Here is an 18,440-nt window from a genome sequence, read left to right on the forward strand (position 1 = left end):
TCTCATAGTGTGAGTCTTTAATTGCCTTTTGGCAAACTCCAAGGGGGCTGTCATGTGTCTTTTACTGAGGAGTGGCTTCCGTCTGGCCATTCTAACATAAAGGCCATATTGGTGGAGTGCTGCAGAGATAGTTGTCCTTCTGAAAGGTTCTCCCATCTCCACAGAGGAACTCTGGAGATCTGTCAGAGTGACCATCGGGTTCTTCGCTACCTCCCTGACCAAGACCCTTCTCACCTGATTGCTCAGTTTGGCCGGGCGGCCAGCTCTAGGAAGAGCCTTGGTGGTTCCAAACTTCTTCTATTTTATTTAGTTATTTATTTAACTAGGCAAGTCAGTTAAAAACAAATTCTTATTTACAATGACGGCTCACTATTTGTGGAGGCCACTTCGTTCTTGGGGACCTTCAATGCTGAAGAAATGTTTTGGTACCCTTCCCCTGATCTGTGCCTCAACATAATCCTGTCTCGGAGCTCTATGGACAATTCCTTCGACCTCATGGCTTGGTTTTTGCTCTGACAAACTGTCAACTGTGAAACCTTATATAGACAGGTGTGTGCCTTTCCAAATGATGTCCAATCAATTGAATTTACCACAGGTGGACTCCAATCAAGTTGTAGAAACACCTCAAGGATGATCAATGGACACAGGATGCACCTGAGCTCAATTTCGAGTCTCATAGCAAAGGGTCTGAATACTTTTTTATTTCTTCATACATTTGCAAAAATGTCGAAAAAACTGTTTTTGCTTTCTCACAATGGGAAATGTGTAGATTGATGAGAAAAACATTTTATTTATACATTTCAGAATAAGGCTGTAACGTAACAAAATGTGGAAAAAGGGAAGAGGTCTGAATACCTTCCAAAGGCTCTGTATAACAGATGGGATTGCAATGTTCTGGTAGAGGAACCAATTCATTGCAGGTTATAGATCTATGACAGAGAGTTTCGATGATATTGTAATATGATGGACTTGAGAACAGATTGCAGGTTATAGACTACAATACAACAGATGAGATTGTAGTGTAGTGTTCTGGAATCAGAACCCTGATCCGATTATAGATTTGCCACAAAACAGATGATACGGCAGTGTATAATTTGAGTTGGAACAGATTGCAGGTCCTGGAACAGTTTACTAATGAGAAAGAGACATCCTGATTGACACCAAGACAGATTTGAGATGTGTTTGTTTGGAGAAGACGTTATCTTACGCCCTGCCAGAATCTCAGCTTTGAGCACCACAACGTTTTGCATACTGAGTTGTGTCCTCGTTTTTCTTTTGTACATGTTTTTGTGGCAAAAGTATTTGTCAAACTGTAGCAGACAGTCGTTGACAGCTGAACACTCAGAATATGGCTTAGTCCTGTGGGATTGTGGGGTTGTGAACCAGAAGGATTTACTTCACTGATCAAGACATTCACTCCTCTCTCAAACAATCAACATGCATTTATTGAAGCCAACAACCAATTAAAAGCAGTCATACTGGGAGGCTTCTGAAGGACCCTGATCTGAGGAGCGGGAAATCAAAGCCCTGACATTTCACACTAGCTAATCACCTTGTTGACAGACTACAAATGACAGTCTTCTTCCGTCACCACTGTAAATGCAAGTTCGATACACACATAAACAGAAACGTACAATGCACAGTAATATGAACTGTAGAATCATTGTGATGTTATGTATACTTGGGTTGTGATTGAGATTTTAACTGAGTCCATGACAAACAAAAATTATACTTTGTATTAACATACACTTGAATTGCATTGATGTATGTGTAGCAAATGCTTGTAATGCATGATTGAGCCACTAGGCGGGGCAGGCATTAAGTGAAAGAAAGAACCGTTTCTACCCACAGAGCTGCAGGGCTAAAGACAAGGTACTTACCACCACAGTCTCCAAGATGGGAGAAGTTGCCATACTCAATGTCTTGCTGAAAAGGCAGCCTGCAATAGGACATAGATGATAGATTAACCGATTACACAGCACATCAACATCAAAAGGTAATAATAGATTAATACACAATTAACTGATTCATCTGATCCTAGATCTGTGTCTACATGGGCAGCTGTCTCACCGTGTGCCTGGTCTGAGGAAGGAGCAGGTGCTGCCTCTGGTCCAGCCACAGTAGGGATCTCTGGAAGTCAGACAGCTCCTAAATACACACACATACACACACACATGGAGATCTGATCAGCCTGACGGAGATTGTGTGTGTGTGTGTGTGTGTGTGTGTGTGTGTGTGTGTGTGTGTGTGTGTGTGTGTGTGTGTGTGTGTGTGTGTGTGTGTGTGTGTGTGTGTGTGTGTGTGTGTGTGTGTGTGTGTGTGTGTGTGTGTGTGTGTGTGTGTGTGTGTTATATTAGGGTAAGGGTTAAGGCTGTGATTAGGGTTACGGTTTAACTGGGATGTAGAAATAAAGCTATGGTTAAGGTTAGGGTGGTTGTTGAGGCTAGAGTTGAACCGGGATGTGGACATAGGGTTATGACTAGGATTAGGGTTGATCAAGCTAGGGTTAGGGTTATTTATGGCTAGGGTTAGGGTTGATCCGGGTTGTGAACATCAAGCTAGGGTTAGGGTTATTTATGGTTAGGGTTAGGGTAGCCAAAACCATGAACAAAACCCTGTGTGAGTGAATGTGTGTATGTGTTACTCACTTCATGCAGCGTGAGTGTAAGTGGCAGCGTGCTGTGGGTAGTCTGACCAGACAAGAAGGGAAGGCCAGCAGTAGAGTGTGACTGGGACGATCCAAGGACAGAGACAACAACTGTCTGGCCTGGACAGAGTCCTCTCCACACCTGGAGACCGAGACAGGGAAAGAAAGAGAGCGAGAGAGGGAGAGACATAGATGCATCTTTATAGTATTTTCATTCATTTCTATTGTCACAGCAGAGAAAAATAGGGATTCATTAGGGTGATCGCTGCCTTAGAAAACAGAGAGGTTTTAAAAAACAATGGCGCAACAAGTGTAGTGACTTAAACAGCTAATTTCCACAATAATGAACTGACAAAACACAGGACTGCAGTGAGAACAAGGGATTGTGGCCAAACTCCCTTCCTGTACTCACTTCTCAGGGTTGAAGCCCTCCACCTCCTCCAGAAACACACTGCTGTGTGTGGGAGAGTTGTCTCCACTAGGGACAATGAGGAATTTGAGGACGGTCCCTCGCGTGGAGCCCAGAAACAATACTGTACGGTTTCTATGGGGACCAGCTTCTGTGTCCACCACCATGGCTGTCAACTGGTACCTGGGGAGAGGGATGGAGGGGGAGAATAGAGGGAAGGGGGGGGGGTGAGAAGGGAGAGGGAGCGAGGAAGATGGTGAGCTCAATTTTAGGACACTTGAGGTATACAACGTAGGGCAAACATGGATTTCAGTGAACAACCCTGTCTCACACAGGAAGCGGCGCAGGTCCTAATCCAGGCACTTGTCATCTCCCGTCTGGATTACTGCAACTCGCTGTTGGCTGGGCTCCCTGCCTGTGCCATTAAACCCCTACAACTCATCCAGAACGCCGCAGCCCGTCTGGTGTTCAACCTTCCCAAGTTCTCTCACGTCACCCCGCTCCTCCGCTCTCTCCACTGGCTTCCAGTTGAAGCTCGCATCCGCTACAAGACCATGGTGCTTGCCTACGGAGCTGTGAGGGGAACGGCACCTCAGTACCTCCAGGCTCTGATCAGGCCCTACACGCAAACAATGGCACTGCGTTCATCCACCTCTGGCCTGCTCGCCTCCCTACCACTGAGGAAGTACAGTTCCCGCTCAGCCCAGTCAAAACTGTTCGCTGCTCTGGCCCCCCAATGGTGGAACAAACTCCCTCACGACGCCAGGACAGCGGAGTCAATCACCACCTTCCGGAGACACCTGAAACCCCACCTCTTTAAGGAATACCTAGGATAGGATAAGTAATCCTTCTCACCCCCCCCCTTTAAGATTTAGATGCACTATTGTAAAGTGACTGTTCCACTGGATGTCATAAGGTGAATGCACCAATTTGTAAGTCGCTCTGGATAAGAGCGTCTGCTAAATGACTTAAATGTAAATGTAAATGTAATCAGTGGTAACCATGGGTATCCTTAGTCATACCTGCCCATAGTCTTGACAACCCAGGGTCTGTGCCCCACCAGGGGTATGGTCTCATCCATCAGGGGATGAGTCTTCACAAAGTTCAACACCTCATCTGGCAGAGTTTTAGACGAGCTGAACTGAGACCCCTGCACCGCACAGCCACCCGGCCTACAGAGAGAGAACAGGGTCAAAATAAGGCATAATAATATGATAGAACATCGCATTACAATACTTCACAAAGATAAATATGAGCTATGGTTGAAAGTACCTGGGTTTGGGCACAAGCTCATCAGATACAGGTGTCCAGATGGATTCTGGAGATTTCTGCTCCTTGAATCTTCCCTCAAACACCCTGGCCAACTGCTGCATGTCAAACACACAGACTGCAGACCCAGGGATACTGTCAGAGACAGGGAGAGAGAAGGAGGGGAGGTGGGGCAGAAAGGATTAGATATGGATCAGATATATGACGTGTGCCTGTGTGTGTTCATGTGTGCGTGCATGTGGGTCTTTCTAAAACACCAGGGTACCAGTGAGGGTTTCATAAGCTGGACAACTTGTTACTATAGAAGTCCAGAGAGGACATATTCATAAAATCAAATACATCTCTCGTTATGTCGAGATCAGATGTAGCTCTTGATCAGATTTATCTCTTGATCACTACACAATAAAAGTTGTTCTGTCAAGATCACAAGATAATCAAAAATACCACGCATCATCCATTCATTTGTTCAGATGCACGATAATGACCTCATCAAGGAGCCCTGTTGCTACATTGCATGCAATGTTCTCATGGGGCATTTAAGCCCTGAATGATGCCTGACAGGCATCTCTGTCTCCCAGGCCATGTGCCGTTTCCAAGAGCACAGCCAATCGCATGCAAGGAACAACGCAGCTAAGTTGGCTAGTATTGTGAGCTAGCTAGTTAGCTAGGTAGTCTTGAATTTGGTGCTCGGAAATTCAAGTATTGGAATTGGCCAAGCGTGAAAATCAGACCTTTTGGTACTCAAAAAGGTCTGTAATTATTGTAGCCAATATATAAATGATCCTGCTCCCTTATAATTATCTTTGATTTCATTTTTGATCTGTTTTGTGAGAGATGTGGCAACTTTAGTTTGTTTCCTGCCGCTTCAATTGAACGGCGTTGTGGTAAGATCATGTGCAGTGATTATGAGGATGACAACATCTAATGCTGGTTCCAACATGGCTTTCCATACTAATACTTCTACATCGCAGCGCCTTGTATCGGCCGGGCTAGAGTGGGCATCGAGCCAGGTGCCATGAAGCCGGCTCTATGCATCTGGTCTCCAGTGTGTTTCCTTGGGCCAGGGTACATGGCACCAGCCCTACGCACAGTGTCCCCGGTTCGCCAGCACAGCCCAGTGCGGTCTGTTCCACCTCGCCGCACTGGCCTGACGACGGGGAGTATCCAGCCAGGTAGGGTTGTGCGGGCTCGGTGCTTGAGTGCGCCTCCATGGTCCGGTCTATCCAATGCCTCCTCCACGCACCAGGCCTCCGGAAGCAGGCAAAGACTATGGTGGAGTGGGGTCCACGTCCCGCGCCAGAGCTGCTACCGCGGACAGACGCCCACCCAGACCCTCCCCTATAGGTTCAGGTTTTGAGGCCGGAGTCCACACCTTTGGGGGGGGGGGGTACTGTCACGTTCTGACCTTAGTTCCTTTGTGATGTCTTTGTTTTAGTATGGTCAGGGTGTGAGTTGGGGTGGGCATTCTGTGTTGTTCTAGTTTTGGTTTTCTATGTGTTTGGCCTGGTATGATTCTCAATCAGAGGCAGCTGTCAATCGTTGTCTCTGAATACTTAGGTAGCCTGTTTTTCCCACTTGGTTTGTGGATAGTTTTCTGTTTTGTGTTTGCACCTTACAGGACTGTTTTGTTCACTCTCTTTGTTGTTTTGTTATTCAGTGTTCAGTTGATTTATTAAATATTAACATGGACACATACAACGCTGCGCATTGGTCCGATCTTGACTACTCTTCCTCAGATGACGAGGAGAACCGTTACAGCAAGGACCCAAAAAATTCATTATTCTTTGGTCATGACCTACATCTTTTTTGTTACACTTTTTGCACGCTTTTTGTACATCATACAATTGAGGTCCTTGAAAATTACAGTTAAGTGCTTGAAAAGTCCCTTAAAACCTGTTACAGCTAGATGTTCCGCTAGCAGAACCCCTCGACAACATCCGGTGAAGTGGCAGAGTGGCAAATTCAAATGAAATTACTATAAATATTAAACTTTCATGAAATCACAAATTAAATCACAAATTAAAGCTACACATGTTGTTAATCCAGCCAATGTGTCAGATTTCAAAAAAGGCTTTACGGCAAAAGCAAACCATGCGATTATCTGAGGACAGCACCCCATCAAACACATTTCATATGTCATCCCGCCAGGCGTGACACAAAACTCAGGAATAACGATATAATTCATGACTTACCTTTGAAGAACTCCTTTTGTTGGCACTCAAATGTCCCATAAACATCACAAACATCACACATCCTTTTGTTCGATAAATTCCGTCGTTATATCTCCAAAATGTCCATTTATCTAGAGCGTTTGATCCAGAAATACATTGGTTCTAACTCACGCAGTTACCTGTAAACTTGTTCTAAAAATTTCAAAACAACTTTCCTAATACAACTTTAGGTATTTTTTACGTAAATAATCGATACAATTTCAGACGGGATAAACTGTGTTCATACTGGACGAAAACAAAGTGGAGCGAGCATTCAGGTTGCGCGCCCCAACCACAACAGTACGCTAGACTCGATCCTCGTTCTGAACAGCCTTACTTCTTCATTACTCAAAGGAAAAACATCAACCAATTTCTAAAGACTGCTTATCTAGTGGAAGCGATAGGAACTGCAAGCAAGTGCCACAGAAATCGAGATCCACATAAGAAATCCCATTGAAAAGAGAGTGACCTCAATTTATTTTTCCTGGATGGATTTTTCTCAGGTTTTGCCTGCCATATCAGTTCTGTTATACTCACAGACATTATTTTAACAGTTGTAACAACTAGATTTAATTTGGGCATGCTTTTCATCCGGACGGGAAAATACTGCCCCCTAGCCCGAAGAGGTTTTTAAAGTCCTTGAATTTGACTATCAATATCTTTATGAACTCTGCTTAAAGGATGTCCTAGGCTTAAGTTGTTGTATAGGTAGAATTATGGGCCAATTTGCATATACAGTGCCTTCGGGAAAGTATTCAGACCCCTTATTCTTCCATATTTTGTAACGTTACAGCCTTATTCTAAAATGTACAAAATGTCCCTCCCCTCATCAATTTGTAACATCAATCTATCAATCTTTTTTCCCCCTATTATGTTGACTGTACATTTGTTTTTTCCATGTGTATCTCTGTGTTGTTGTTTGTGTCGCACTGCTTTGCTTAATCTTCGCCAGGTCGCAGTTGTAAATAAGAACTTGTTCTCAACTGGCCTACCAGTTAAAATAAAGGTGAAATATATTTTTTTTAAATACACACAATACAAATGCAATTTTATTTTAAAGCAAATTTTATTTTATTTTTTATAAATTTGAGGTAATTTATGAAAATACAGAAATGAAATATTCTATTTACATACAGTTGAAGTCGGAAGATTATTTACACCTTAACCAAATACATTTAAACTCAGTATTTCACAATTCCTGACATTTAATCCTTGTAAAACAATTCCCTGTCTTAGGTCAGTTAGGATCACCACTTTATTTTAAGAATGTGAAATGTCAGAATAATAGTTGAGAGAATGATTTATTTCAGCTTTTATTTCTTTCATCACATTCCGAGTGGGTCAGAAGTTTACATACACTCAATTAGTATTTGGTAGCATTGCCTTTAAATTGTTTAACTTGGGTCAACCATTTTGAGTAGCCTTCCACAAGCTTCACACAATAAGTTGGATGAATTTTGGCCCATTCCTCCTGACAGAGCTGGTGTAAATGAGTCAGGTTTGTAGGCCTCCTTGCTCGCACATGCGTTTTCAGTTCTGCCCACAAATTGTTCTATAGGATTGAGGTCAGGGCCTTGTAATGGCCACTCCAATACCTTGACTTTGAGGTCCTCAAGCCATTTTGCCACAACTTTGGAAGTATGCTTGGGGTCATTGTCCATTTGGAAGACCCATTTGCAACCAAGCATTAACTTACGGACTGATGTCTTGAGATGTTGTTTCAATATATCCACATAATTTTCCTTCCTCATGATGCCATCTATTTTGTGAAGTGCATCAGTCCCTCATGCAGCAAAGCAACCCCACAACATGATGCTGCCACCCCGTGCTTCACGGTTGGGATGGTGTTCTTCGGCTTGCAAGCCTCCCCTTTTCCTCCAAACATAAAGATGGTTATTATGACCAAACATTTCTATTTTTGTTTCATCAGACAAGAGGACATTTCTCCAAAAAGTATCATATTTTCCCCATGTGCAGTTGCAAACCGTAGTCTGGCTTTTTTATGGCGGTTTTGGAAAAGTGGCATCTTTCTTGCTGAGTGGCCTTTCAGGTTATGTCGATATAGGACTCATTTTACTGTGGATATAGATACTTTTGTACCTGTTTCCTCCAGCATCTTCACAAGGTCCTCTGCTATTGTTCTGGGATTGATTTTCACTTTTCGCACACCAAAGTACGTTCATCTCTAGGAGACAGAACGTGTCTCATTTGTGAGCTGTATGACAGCTGCGTGGTTCCACGGTGTTTATACTTGTGCACTATTGTTTGTACAGATGAACATGGTACCTTCAGGCATTTGGAAATTGGATGGGGAGTGTTGCTGCAAAGCAATTTCCAGGTTTCTCCAGAGACGTTCGATCGGGTTAAAGTCCGGGCTCTGGCTGGACATTCAGAGACTTGTCCCAAAGCCACTCTTGCGTTGTCTTGGCTGTGTGCTGTTGTAAGGTGAACCTTCACCCCAGTTTGGGCTCCTGAGTGCTCTGGAGCAGGTTTTCATCAAGGATCTCTCTGTACTTTGCTCCGTTCATCTTTGCCTCGATCCTGACTAGTCTCCCAGTCCCTGCCACTGACAAACACCATGCTTCACTGTAGGGATGGTGCAAGTTTCCCTCCAGATGTGACCCTTGACATTCAGGCCAAAGAGTTCAATTTTCATTTAATCAGACCAGAGAATCTTCTTTCTCATGGTATGAGAGTCTTTAGGAACTTTTGGCTAACTCCAAGTGGGCTGTCCCACTCCAAGTGGGCCTTTTACTGAGTAGTGGCTCCACAGAGGAACTCTGGAGCTCTGTCAGAGTGACCATCGAGTTCTTGGTCACCTCCCTGACCAAGGCCTTTCTCCCCTGATTGCTCAGTTTGGCCAGGCGGCCAGCTCTAGGAAGAGGTGGTTCCATACTTCTTCCATTTAAGAATGATGGAGGCCACTGTGTCCTTGGGGACCTTCAATGCTGCAGACATGCTTTGGTATCCTTCCTCAGATCTGTTCCTCAACACAATCCTGTCTCGGAGCTCTACGGATGATTCCTTCAACCTCAAGGCTTGGTTTTTGCTCTGACTTACACTGTCAACTGTGGGACCTAATATAGACAGGTGTGTGCCTTTACAAATCATGTCCAATCAATTGAATTGACCACAGTTGGACTCCAATCAAGTTGTAGAAACATATCAAGGATAATCAATGGAAACAGGATGCACCTGAGCTCAACTTTGAATCTCATAGCAAAGGGTCTGAATACTTATAGTATGTAAACTAGGTATTCCTGTTTTTTTTTTTTTTTAATAAATTTGCAAACATTTCTAAAACCTGCTTTCACTTTGTCATTATGGTGTTGTGTGTTTATTGCTGAGATTTTTATTTATTTAATCCATTTTAGAATAAGGCTGTAATGTAACAGAAAGTGGAAAAAGTCAAGTGGTCTGATTACTTTCCCAAGGCACTGTATTCCTTTAAGTACACATGTGGAACCTTTTGCGACTAGCAATCCCGGATCCGGGAGCGTAATCATAGCCTCAAACGAATTAGCATAACGCAGCGGACATAAATACCCCTAGAAACTTTTCCTATTCATGAAAATGAAATATGTTGAAACACAAGCCTTTTGTTAATCACACTGTCATCTCAGATTTTCAAAATATGCGTTACAGACAACGCTCGACAAGCATTTGTGTAAGTTTATCATGGCATAATGCTATGCTAGGCTCTGCTGGCAGCAGGCAACATTTTCACGAAAATAAGAAAAGCAATCAAATTAAATCATTTACCTTTGAAGAACTTTGGATATTTGCACTCAGGAGACTCCCAGTTAGATAGCAAATGTTCCTATTTTCCAAAAATATTATTTTTGTAGGTGAAATAGCTCCTGTTTGTTCATCATGCTTGGCTGAGGAATCGACCGGAAAATGCTACCACTACAACGCCAAAGTTGTTTCCGAATTAGCTCCATAATATCGACAGAAACATGGCAAACGTTGTTTAGGATCAATCCTCAAGGTGTTTTTAACATATATATTCGATAATATATCCGTCGAGGCAATTGGTTTCTCATAAGAAGCGATTGGAAAAATGGCTACCTCAGTATTTTACGCAAGATCTTCTGTGGGAGACACCATGTGACCACTTGCTAAATATGGTCCCTTACGGCTATTCTTCAACAGAAATGCTTAAAAAGACGTCACAATGCTGTAGACACCTTGGGGAGTACGTAGAAAACGTAAGCTCATTCGTAGCTCATTCACAGCCATATAAGGAGTCATTGGCATGAGGCGGTTTCAAAAAATGTGGCACTTCCTGATTGGATTTTGTATCAGTTCTGTTGCACTCACAGACAATATCTTTGCAGTTTTGGAAACGTCAGAGTGTTTTCTATCCAAAGCTGTCAATTATATGCATAGTCAAGAATCTTTTCTTGACAAAATATCTTGTTTAAAACGAGAACGTTTTTCATCCAAAAATTAAAATATCGCCCCCGAGTCGCAATTAACATTATGATCCCAATGTCACAGATTGGACCCATTATTTATAGAAAGATCCATGTCCATACGCGCATTCTTTTTTATTTTATTTAACCAGGCAAGTATGTGTGCATGTACCTGTTGGGCGGTGTAGAGAACAGTCCCAGTATGACGTCCCTGCCGTTCATGTTGAGTATGGGGCTGGTGGCGTGGAGCAGGTTGAAGTAGAAGTGGGAGTCTCCTGGGACAGAGCAGTTCAGTCTGGCCTTCAGGAACGATGTCCACTGTTTTTCCAACACCCTCTGAGACCCACCCTGGTCCCCCTTACACACCCTCGCCACACGAGACACCATCACCTGTACACACACACACACACACACACACACACACACACACACACACACACACACACACACACACACACACACACACACACACACACACACACACACACACACACACACACACACACACACACACACACACACACACACACACACACATAAACAGTATAAACAATATAAACAAAATGGGATGTACAAATTGCCATTTCTGTGTGTGTGCGTGCATGTGTTTGTGTGCGCATAGTTGTGAATTTATGTGTGTTTGTGTTTACTGTGTACCTTCTCCAGGTGATGGAACTCCATGGCCATTTCCCTGAAGAAGAAGTAAATATGAGGCCCCCACTCGACTGCGCTCACGAAGAAGGGCTCTGAGAAAGAGTAGAGAAATGCCATTACACACACGCATACATCCCCCCTCCGCCGTTACATGCATGCACGCATACATCCCCATCCACCACGCACAGCTGTATATTTATTGCCAATACCTAATCTGACACCCCTCTGTAACAACATATGGCACTTCAGTGGGGTCAGCCATTAATAATTAATGTCCTGTTTAATTTATCATCAGTGACAAGCACAGAGCAGTTATTTACTCATTTCTGTCTCTGACCTCCAAGGCTACACACTCTGTTTTAGTCTGATGGGATTTCATGTCCTTGATCTGTTGGTCTGGTCCTCTCTGATTTGACAGGACTGGATGAAAGCAATGAATCTAACCAGGCACTAAGCTAGCCTATCGCTTTTATCTATCCACTCTTAGGATACAAGGATTTAGGTAGGAATGGAGACCACTTTAGAGTGTTTGGGTTATCCCGCAGTGTTTATGTGATCTAAGGAAATATCATTCCTCACCAGCGGAGATGTGTTTGACCCATTCACTCACATGCAAGTACGTCATTTCAGTGTACCTCTAAACCACTTGGAGTCGTGTTTGACGGTGCGGAGAGCAGGGCTGTCGCCTAGGCTACGATAGATCACAGCATCAATCGCCAGAAAGTCTGTTACAGTACCAGTGAAGAGACTGCCCTCTGAGAGAGATAGAGACAGAAAGACACAGAGAGTGAGAGAGAACAAGGAAAACTTGCACTGTATTGATCATGAACACAAGGTTAGTCAAGTCCCTTCGCACAGCTCTAGTCTCGAGACTGATTCGTCATATGAATGCTTTCCCCTGGACATTTTACAGACCCAGTGAAAAGTGCTACGTCATTACTTTCCAATATATTGAAAGAGAGTGAAAGTAAAAAAAGAAAGCGAGAAACTCCTGTACCTGCAAAAAGAGCCACGTTAGCGTGTCTGGGATCATAAGGGCATCGAGCCATCCCACTGACCGTCTCTCCTACCATCTCCAGAGTGTCCCTCTGCAACACACACAATTGTACATATGTACTGTATTAACACGCACACACATGCCAATAAAGCATCAATCAATTGAATTGAATAGACAGATACTCACAGTGTAGTTCGCACATAGAGGGTTGAAGGCGTTGGTTCCACACACAAACAGTTCTCCATGTTGGCTCAATAACACCTTGATGAAGTTACGACACTCCCCCTGCAGAGAGAGACAATAAAGGATGAGAAATGATTGGAGAGTCAGAGAGGAGAGGAAGCGTGCGTGCGTATATGTTTGGGTGTGTGCACAGCGGCGTCACCGGGCCTGGGCTTCCATGGCATTTTAAAAATATACAGTTGAAGTCAGAAGTTTACATACACTTAGGTTGAAGTAATTAAAACTTGTTTTTCAATCACTCCACACATTTCTTGTTAACAAACTATCGTTTTGGCAAGTCGGTTAGGACATCTACTTTGTGCATGACACAAGTCTTTTTTCCAACAATTGTTAACAAAAATATTATTTAACTTATATAATTCACTGTATCACAATTCCAGTGGGTCAGAAGTTTACATACACTATGTTGACTGTGCCTTTAAACAGCTCGGAAAATTCCAGAAAATAATGTCATGGCGTTAGAAGCTTCTGATAGGCTAAATGACATCATTTGAGTCAATTGGAGGTGTACCTGTGGATGTATTTCCTACCTTCAAACTAACTGACTCTTTGCTTGACATCATGGGAAAATCCAAAGAAATCAGCCAAGACCTCTGAAAAAAATGTGTAGACCTCCACAAGCCTGGTTCATCCTTGGGAGCAATTTCCAAATGCCTGAAGGTACCATGTTCATCTGTACAAATAATAGTACACAAGTATTTACACCATGGGACGATGCAGCTCAGGAAGAAGACACGTTCTGTCTCCTAGAGATAATGGGAAAAGTGGTGCGAAAAGTGCAGATCAATCCCAGAACAACAGCAAAGGACCTTGTGAAGATGCTGGAGGAAACAGGTAAAAAAGTATCTATATCCACAGAAAAACGAGTCCTATATCGACATAACCTGAAAGGCCGCTCAGCAAGGAAGAAGCCACTGCTCCAAAACCGCCATAAAAAAGCCAGACTACGGTTTTCAACTGCACATGGAGACAAAGATTGTACTTTTTGGAGAAATGTCCTCTGGTCTGATGAAATAAAAATAAAACTGTTTGGCCATAATGACCATAGTTATGTTTGGTGGAAAAAGGGGAGGCTTGCAAGCCAAAGAACACCATCCCAACTGTGAAGCACGGGGGTGGCACCATCATGTTGTGGGGGTGCTTGATGCAAGAGGGACTGGTGCACTTCACAAAAAAGATGGCATCATGAGGCAGGAAATGATGTGGATATATTGAAGCAACATCTCAAGACATTAGTCAGGATGCTTGGTCACAAATGGGTCTTCAAATGGACAATGACCGCAAGCATACTTCCAAAGTTGTGGCAAAATGGCTTAAGGACATCAAAGTCAAGGTATTGGAGTGGCCATCACAAAGCCCTGACCTCAATCCTATACAAAATGTGTGGGCAGAACTGAAAAAGCGTGTGCGAGCAAGGAGGCCTACAAATCTGACTCAGTTACATCAGTTCTGTCAGGAGGAATGGGCCAAAATTCACCCAATTTATTATGGGAAGCTTGTGGAAGGCTACCCGAAACATTTGACCCAAGTTATACAATTTAAAGGCAATGCTACCAAATACTAATTGAGTGTATGTAAACTTCTGACCCACTGAGAATGTAATGAAAGAAATAAAAACAGAAATAAATCCTTCTCTCTACTATTATTCTGACACTTCACATTCTTAAAATAAAGTGGTGATCCTATCTGACCTGAGACAGTGAATTTTTACTAGGATTAAGGCAAATTGTGCATTAATAAATTGGCCACAGCCTGTTTGCCCTCCCACCTATCTGCTCCATGTATCAGGTAACCTACAAAAGCCAGCATGGATAGAATGCAAGAATTGACCATTCTAATAATTGTCATGTGCCAACATATCGCCACGGTCCGTGCCATGGTGAAATTTGCACCCCTGTAGATCTGAAATAATAGGATGGTGAAACTTGCATCAGCCAACCATAAAAGCAAGGTGAAGCCATTCAGGCATTCTTGATAATCAGGACAATCCTTGTCCTGCAAAGAAACATTCATTTTCTATATGAAAAATGTGATTTTGCAAGCAGTAGGCCTAGGCATTTAAATTTAAACTAGTGACACCACAACCTACGGGCGGTAAATCATAGGATCTGATTAATTTGATTCAATACAATTCAATATTTTAAGAAGCCATTTTAACATCGGGTCTGGGTGTTTTGCTCACAGCTCACTGTCAATTGCTCACGTTCACCCTATGTTTAGGACTACAAATTAGGCCATGGAATTCGCACATAAAAAGTATTTGTTTGCAAATGCAACTGGGGCCATGACATCACATGCCCCATATTCAACCATAATTTATTCAAAAAACACAGTTTCCATTCAGCCAGGTCACCCGTTACACAAGTCAGTATTCAACGTCCGTCCATGTCTGAGGACATTGGGAGATGATGTGGAAACTGGCCACTAGGGGCAACAGTAAGCACTGTTATCTTCAAGCATCTGCCTCTGATTCCAAAGGTTGCAAGTTCGAATGCATCGATAGAAAATTGTTTTTGAGATTTTTGTTTTAAGCCTACAATATCTCAAACCTTAACCATTCGGAATGAATGCCGAGCCTTAAGTTTTCAGAGTTAAAGCCGGAACTTAATCTTAAACACTTCAAAATGTTACGTTTGCAACAACTTCAAAATGTTACGTTTGAGAAACATGGATGAACGTCTAATTCTGACGTGAGACTGTGAGAGCTGAAGTGAGACTGTGAGAGCACCACAGAACATTCCTGAAAAGTTCTCATTAGGTTTCCAGGTAATGTATTAACACACTGTACCAGTAATGTTTTCGCAGCAAACCAAGATTTGTCCTGTGAAAGTTTCCAGAACATTCGTTAAGTCATGGCAAAGGTTCTCATAACGTATAAAACATTCGCCCGATGTTGCCAGAACGTTCCTATAACACATTGAATCTGTTATTCAATGATTCCCAGAATGTTTAATTAGGTTATGGGAACAGTCTGGTGAGAACATTGTGCGGACATCACAAAGATATGTTCCCAAAAAATAAAAACTGTCCAGTTGTGCGGATGATTATACAATGTTTCTTTTAGGGTGCAAAAGAACATTTACCCGATGTTACAAGAACGTTCCCAGAACACATTTTGTATGTTCTTTAAAGGTTCCCAGAATGTTTCATTAGGTTGTGGTAACAAGAGATATGTTCCCAGGGTCACAAAACATTAATTTGGTGTTGACAGAATGTTGACAAAACAGTTTTTCTGAGTTATTTAAATGTTCCCAGAACATATAATTAGGTTATGGGAACAGTGTGAGTATATTACAAAATATGATCAGTTGTGATGACATTGCTTAAGTTAAGTTGCACAAGACATTACCTTAATGTTATAAGAATGAAATGTCAGTTTTTATGATGCTCATAGCATAGTTGTTTTAGATTTAACATCATATTCCATTGATGTTCACGCAAAATTTCAAGAACATTTGGAAAATGTTATATTTAAGTTTGACCTAATATTACCACAACATTCTCAGCATGAAAATTAAAACAGATTGGAGAGATTGCCACCCCAACCCCTTTATGTTTCTCTCCAGATTTAATGGCAATTCGCATTTGAGAACTGAATTGCAGGTACTGTAACAGAGAGACACATGTCAATTTAATTTAATTCATAGGACATTTGAACAGCATTTAATCATGAAAACAAAACCATATTCTTTAGACTTCATATGTTGACTGTAATAGATTGGTCTACTAACATGGTAATCTGCCTAGATAGAATGATCATTTACCTGATTGGTTAATCCTGTGACCTCTTAACTTTGATACGTTGATAGAACTTGCGGCCTCAAACATGCCCCTGTGTTGTACTACCATGTTTAGGATTAGTAAAGTTTCCCAACTGAGCTCCTCTCGCCTGTCTGGTTATTATTAGGTGATAAAAATTAAAAGCACAACAAAAATGGTGACGATGGATTCAAAATAACAAACATGTGGATTGTAAATGGAGCAGGTGAGCATCTGGCAGGAAGACAATATAGAAGAAACTGATATTTCATGGACCGAGGTACCTGCCGAGGATATTCGCCAAGATAACAGTAGCAATGGAGAAATGGCTACTATGCAAGTCTGACGAGTGAACGAGTATAAAGAATCGCGGGAGGATTTTGAAAGTTATCTTGAGTGTTTGGAGCAATGGACATTTCCAAATGACATTAAAGACAACAAGAAGGTCAGTGTGTTTCTTTGTGTGATCGATGCGGAAATCTATGGACTATTAAAGAGTCTGATCACACCTGGTACACCAAATACATTGCAGTATGGACAAACTGAAACTTGAAACTTTTGGTTTGGGAACAAACCAAAACCTCTGGTGATTGGGGAGCAATTCTGTTTTAGAAATGTAATCAGAAGGAAGTCTGATTGTGCAGTGGCTTTGAGACAGTTGTCAGCTAATTGTGTTTTTGGACAAAATCTACGAGAGGCAGTCAAAGCTTTACTACAGTGCCACTAGGTGGTATTTTTAGAAGGGGCACATTTCATCAAAGATTTCATAACAAAGACCAGGGCACGCCCTGACGCTCAGCCCATTTTCCAGAAGGCAAGACCAGTGTCATATGCATTGGCCTAGCGTCGCCCGGGTTAGGGAGGGCTTGGTCGGTAGGGGTGTCCTTGTCTCATCGCGCACCAGCGACTCCTGTGGCGGGCTGGGCGCAATGTGCGCTAGCCAAGGTGGCTAGGTGCACGGTGTTTCCTCTGGCGCATTGGTGCGGCTGGCTTCCGGGTTGGATGCACACTGTGTTAAGAAGCAGTGCGGCTTGGTTGGGTTGTGTATCGGAGGACGCATGACTTTCAACCTTCGTCTCTCCCGAGCCCGTACGGGAGTTGTAGCGATGAGACAAGATAGTAGCTACTACAACAATTGGATACCACAAAATTGGGGAGAAAAAGGGGTAAAATTAAAATAAATAAAAAAATACATAAAAACTCACACTCATTCTCATGTTTAATAAATGTATCGCATAGTGTGTGTGTGGCAGGCTTACAATGATGTAAAAAAAAACATTTGAGAGTGTGCTGACCCTGGTGCTAGAGGGCGAGGGTATGCTGACCCTGGTGCTAGAGGGGGTATGCTGACCCTGGTGCTAGAGGGGGTATGCTGACCCTGGTGCTAGAGGGCGAGGGTATGCTGACCCAGGTGCTAGAGGGGGTATGCTGACCCTGGTGCTAGAGGGCGAGGGTATGCTGACCCAGGTGCTAGAGGGGGTATGCTGACCCTGGTGCTAGAGGGCGAGGGTATGCTGACCCAGGTGCTAGAGGGGGTATGCTGACCCTGGTGCTAGAGGGCGAGGGTATGCTGACCCAGGTGCTAGAGGGGGTATGCTGACCCTGGTGCTACAGGGGGTATGTAGCTGGAGGTTTGAAGGGGTATGAGACTATAAAACGTTTGGGAATCACTGCTCTACGAGACTGGGCTCTTCTGCAGTAGCTACTGAAGATACTACCTTGAACCACTTTCCAGTATTAACACATTCTACTGAGGAGAACCAGAGATCTACTGCATTTTGCTCCAACGCATTGTCCCTCTCCCATCTAGTCTCTGAGCCCCCTGACTTCTCCG

General features: G+C 43.0%; 1 pseudogene; it reads right to left on the reverse strand.

The window, feature by feature from the left end:
- Positions 1-18,440, reverse strand: part of LOC124040842 — an 86,564-nt pseudogene that overhangs the window by 5,263 nt on the left and 62,861 nt on the right.

The sequence above is a fragment of the Oncorhynchus gorbuscha genome, linkage group LG08, assembly GCF_021184085.1.
Source record: "Oncorhynchus gorbuscha isolate QuinsamMale2020 ecotype Even-year linkage group LG08, OgorEven_v1.0, whole genome shotgun sequence".
Classification (NCBI taxonomy): domain Eukaryota; kingdom Metazoa; phylum Chordata; class Actinopteri; order Salmoniformes; family Salmonidae; genus Oncorhynchus; species Oncorhynchus gorbuscha.